The sequence below is a fragment of the Mobula hypostoma genome, chromosome 6 (assembly GCF_963921235.1).
Source record: "Mobula hypostoma chromosome 6, sMobHyp1.1, whole genome shotgun sequence".
Classification (NCBI taxonomy): Eukaryota; Metazoa; Chordata; class Chondrichthyes; order Myliobatiformes; family Myliobatidae; genus Mobula; species Mobula hypostoma.
The window spans coordinates 40,332,444-40,338,490 of NC_086102.1; positions in this window are offsets into that span (position 1 = coordinate 40,332,444).

Sequence of the window (6,047 nt, forward strand, 5' to 3'; positions counted from 1 at the left end):
GCCATTTGCTAGTTGGCAGGAGGGAGAAGAGTTTGTATGAGGGGTGCGTGGGGTCCTTCTCTATGCTCCATCCGCCAGGAAAAGTGGGATCTCCCAGTGGCCACCCATTTTAATTCCTCTTCCCATTCCCATTTTGACATGTCAGTCCATGGCCTCGTCTACTGCTGCAATGAGGCCACACTCAGGTTGGAGGAGCAACACCTTACATTTCGTCTCAGTAGACTCAGTAGACTCCAACCTGATGGCATGGACATTGATTACTCAAACATATGGTAATTGCCCCCCTTCACTATTCCACATTCTCATTTCCCTCTCTCACCTTATCTCCTTACTTGCCCATCTCTTCCCCTTCTTCCATTGTCTTCTACCCTCTCCTAGCAGATTCTCACTTCTCCAGTCCTTCATCTCTTTCACCAACTTCCCAGTTCCTTACTTCACCAGTCCCCGCCCTCTTGGTTTTACCTATCACCTACCTCCCCCCACTTATATACTTCTTCCTCCCCTCCCCCCACCTTCTTACTCTGATTTTTCTTTTTTTCCCAATCCTGATGAGGGGTCTCTGCTTGAAACGTTGACTACAGTATTAGTCATAGTCATACTTTATTGATCCCCAGGGAAATTGGTTTTCATTACAGTTGCACCATAAATTATTAAATAGTAATAAAACCATAAATAGTTAAATAGTAATATGTAAATTATGCCAGGAAATAAGTCCAGGACCAGCCTATTGGCTCAGGGTGTCTGACCCTCCAAGGGAGGAGTTGTAAAGTTTGATGGCCACAGGCAGGAATGACTTCCTATGACGCTCTGTGTTGCATCTTGGTGGAATGAGTCTCAGGCTGAATGTACTCCTGTGCCCACCCAGTACATTATGTAGTGGATGGGAGACATTGTCCAAGATGGCATGCAACTTGGACAGCATCCTCTTTTCAGACACCGCCGTCAGAGAGTCCACTTCCATCCCCTCAACATCACTGGCCTTACGAATGAGTTTGTTGATTCTGTTGGTGTCTGCTACCCTCAGCCTGCTGCTCCAGCACACAACAGCAAACATGATAGCACTGGCCACCACAGACTCATAGAACATCCTCAACATCGGCTGGCAGATGTTAAAGGACCTCAGTCTCCTCAGGAAATAGAGATGGCTCTGACCCTTCTTGTAGACAGCCTCAGTGTTCTTAGACCAGTCCAGTTTATTGTCAATTCGTATCCCCAGGTATTTGTAATCCTCCACCATGTCCACACTGACCCCCCCGGATGGAAACAGGGGTCACTGGTACTTTAGCTCTCCTCAGGTCTACCACCAGCTCCTTAGTCTTTTTCACATTAAGCTGCAGATAATTCTGCTCACACCGTGTGGCAAAGTTTCCTACCGTAGCCCTGTACTCAGCCTCATCTCCCTTGCTGATGCATCCAACTATGGCAGAGTCATCCGAAAACTTCTGAAGATGACAAGGCTCTGTGCAGTAGTTGAAGTAGTTACTTTTTTCCACAGGTGCTGCCTGACCTGCTGAGTTCCTCCAGCACTTTGTGTGTGTTGCTTGGATTTTCAGCATCCGCAGATCTTCTCACCTTTGTGATTTGTATTATCCTTCTCCTCTCAACTGCTGGTTCTTAAATGGTTTAACAAACTTAACTGAATTTTCTTAATTTTAGGTGGGATCACAAATTGATCTCTTGGCACTGACAAAATAATCTGACATTTATTATTGTTCTCCTGTTCTTTTGTCCATCCCCTTCCTTGTCGATCATAACTATGGAGTCATATTGCCTACTGCAGCTTCTATGTCTTATGTTTTCAATTCCTGTAGTGGTGCACCCAATACTCCACCTGTGTTACAACGACAACAGAGGTGGTTGGAGTGTCACAATGCATAAGGTCTGCACATTTCTTTCCATGTTAGTTATAAGTGAACTTCATAGGTCATCACAACATTCAAATGGTTTCATCCATTACCATTCCTAAGATTAACTTTGTAAAATATTTCTCATTTGAATTTACATACAATATCTCAGTAACCATACTGCAATTTGTATCTTAAGACCAGAACACTGGTTTTAGTGAAATATTTGATTCATAATGTTATAGTCAGTGTTAAAATCAAAAGCATCAACTCTTGCCTAAGCAAGGTCCTGGACCCACTGCAATTTGCCTGTTGCCACAATAGGTCTACAGCGTATACAATCTCACAGGTTCTCTACTCGGCCTTGGATCATGCTGGACAATAGTAATACATACATCAGGCTGCTGTTTATTGACTACAGCTCAGTGTTTAACTCAATCATGCCTCAGTTCTAATCAACAAGCTCCATAACCTGGTCGCCTGTACCTCCCCCTACAATGGATCCTTGACTTCATCACTGGGAAACCACAGTCTGTGCAGATCGGAAGTAACATCTCCTCCTCTCTGACAAGCAACACTGGCACACCTCAAAGATGTGTGCTTAGCCCACTGCTCTACTCTCTCCCCACGCATGATTGTGTGCCTAGGTACAGCTCAAATGCCAATGGCACAATTATTGTTGGCAGACTTTCAGACGGTGACAAGGAGACATACAGGAGCGAGATATAGTAGATCAGCTGGTTGAGTGGTGTCGCAACAACAACCTTGCACTCAACGTCATTAAAAACAAGGAATTGATTGTGGACTTCAGGAAGGGGGGAAGTCAAGGGTTCACACATTAGTTTTCATTGAGGAATCAGAAGTGGAAATGGTGAGCAGTTCCTGGATGGCAACATCTCTGAAGATCTACCCTGGGCACAGATATTGATGAAATTATAAAGAAGGCACTACAGTGGCTATATTTCATTCAGAGTTTGAGGAAATTTAGTACGTCACCAAAGACACTCACAAATTTCTACAGATGTACCGTGGAGAGCATTCTGACTATCTGGTATGGAGGGTCTACTGCACAGGGTCATAAAAAAGCTGCAGAAAGTTGTAAACTAATCCAGCTCCATCATGGGCACTAGCCTCCCAGCATCCAGGACACTTTCATTAAGAACTTCCATCATTTATGACATGCCCTTTTCTCATTGCTACTGTCAAGAAGGAGTGACCAGAGTCTGATGACATACACTCAACATTTCAGGAACAGTTCTTCCCCTCCTCCATCAGATTTCTGAATGGACAATGATTCTGATTCTGATTTTGACCCTGAATGTGTTTGATCTCTGCCTGGCACCTCCATTGAGTTGTCTGTGTTTTTTTTTGGTTGGATTAAATTATGCAATAACGTCTTGTAAGGATTTCAAATCAGCAGATCTAGTAGTATATTTAGAAATATATATTTGTCAGATTCTATAAATCTTAAAAGGGTAGTGTGTTGTTACCTTTCAATAATTGGACTAATGTTCAAATTTCTTAATATGCTTTGCAAAATATATCATGTTGTTCAATTCCCAGAACCCCAATCCATTAAATTTAACCACTGTCTTGTTTAATATATGCCAATAAAGACAATTCATGATTCAAATATTGCCTGTGTTGTTGAAACAGAACCTGGATTAGTGATTTGCCTTCATTGCTTGGGGCATTAGTACATCTGAGGGTTAGTCACACTACATTCTGTGCCTGTTAGTGCAGCATAGGATTTGCTAATGAGATAGCCTGCTGAAACAGAATCAGATAATGCCAAAGTCACTTAGCAGGTTACACAATATCTGGGAAAAGAGAAATGAAGTCAGCATTTCAGTCTGGTGACATTTCTTCAGAATTGGAGAAGTGAGAGTGCAAGAGTTGCAGAATGGGCATGAAATGGAAAGGAAATGTCTGGTATGGTGGAGTCCAGGGTTGTCCTTCTCTATTTGCCAGCATTGGCTTTCAATGCTGGCAAATAGAGAAAGACAACAAAATAACATGATGGAACTATCATTTGCATAGGACAGCATTTGTTCAATGTTCAAAATAAATTTATTATCAAATTACATACTGTATACGTCACTAAATACTACCTTGAGTTTCATTTTCTTACAGGCATTCACAGCAGAAGAAAGGAGTACAATAGAATCAATGGAAAACTCCACCCAAACACTGACAAACAGCCAATGTGCAAAAGAAGACAAAATGTGGAAAAAAAGTTAAAAAATAAAACTGAGAATGTGAGTTGTAGAATTGCTGAGAGTGAGTCTATGGTTTTGCGGAATCATTTCAGAATTGAAGTGAGTGAAGTTATCCACGCTTGTTCAGGACCCTGATGGTTGCAGGGTAATAAATGTCACTGAACCTGTGGTGTGGAATCTAAGTCTCCTATACCTCCTTCCCGGTGGGAACAGGGAGAACAGAGCATGACCTGCCATGTGGGAGTCTTTGACAATGTTTGCTGAGGTTACGTCACAAGTGAATGACTTTGAATCCGAATTGACCATTTGTGAAACTGGAAAGGAGAGTTGCCCGAAATTGTTGAATTCAGTGCTAAGTTCTAAATGCTGTAACTGACCTGGATAGAAGGTGAGATGCTGTTTCTGGATCTTAAGTTAAGCCAAAGATGGAATGCAAGTGGAAATGAAGAATTAAAGTGACATGTGACGGCAGCTCAGATCCCCTTTGCAGACTGAATGGAAGTTTTCTACATAATGGTCACAAAAACTGTGTTTGGTTTCTCTCATGCAGAGGATATTTTATTAAGATGGTAAATATCTATAATTGTTTTGCTTCCTGAACTCTACTAAGGTATAGCAGAATTTGTGAGGATTTGCCTGGAGGCTACACTGTCGGGCAGAATGCAGTGAATATCAGTCCAAGATTCTCACCCAGATTCTTCCCTTCTTTCTGATGGCAGTCATCACACATGTTATCATAATTTGGAACTGTTTTGAATATCATTCCTTAGGCGAGATCAAGAAAGAAATATTTTTAAAAGCTTTGAAGGATGGTGTATCAATACAACATAAAAGGTCCATATCAAAGGCATTTAATTGCAAATACTTATTAAAATCTTTATTACAACAACAGCAGGGCATTTGCCCATGGTCAGAACTATTCCAGCATTCAGGTTTGAGCTGACACCTAGCAACTAACTATTGAATGCCAGCTAAGACCACTAAAAAGGAAATGCCTAATTATATCTCCTTGATATTCAATCCATTGAATCTTCCTTCACCAGCACTCTGGGTCTCATAAATTACAAATATATAACAATATCTACAGGAACAGGTCAGAGCCTATATACTATGGCTGCTGAGACACCTCTTAGCTTAATGAAGCCTTTATATCATCTACAAGTCACAATTAAGAATGTGGTGGAAGCTTTTCCTTTTCTTTGCTAAACTTAGCCCCAAGAAAGCCCCAAAGTCCAATAATACCATTTAATGTGAATATCTTTTAATTGGTGCCCCATTCACCAGTGAACTGCATCTGCAGTATAGAGTGCAATAACTTCACATCTTCAAGTGTGTGACCTCTACAAATGAGATAGACAAGGGTAGCAACTGTAAAGGAATACCACAACATCTAAATTTTGCTTCAAATCACACACCTTGCTGACTTGGAGATATATCATCATTACTTCATCTTTTCTGGGACTAAATTCTGGAACCTACTGCATATCACGGTGGGAGCACCTTAGTTTTCTGCAGAGGTTTTGATGTAGGGATGTAGGCGGATGTTAACAAGGATTTGGTGATAGGTTGTCTTTGACGGCAGCAATACAAGTTACTACCTGGTGACTTCGTTATGTACTGTCAGGGGTGGACTCATTTTAATAATGAGAATATGGAAGTTGTAGGGGAGATAAACAAATAATTGTTTTCTACAACTAAATTATTTCATTATAGACTATTTGTGTTAAACACCTACTTACCTAACAAAAACAATAAGGAATATAAATTCAAGCTTATACAGTACAACTATGTCATCAACCTCAATTGTAAGCTCTTTTTCTGTCACCACAGAACGCAACCTGACATAAGGGAACTCCAGCATTTTGTGTTTTCATATTGGATTATTAGTATCTATAGGCTTTTGATTTTTAAATGCAATAACATTAGCCTTGACGCTGTGCTTTCACTTGCAGTAACCTTGTGACCTACTCCTGCAACCTCAAGG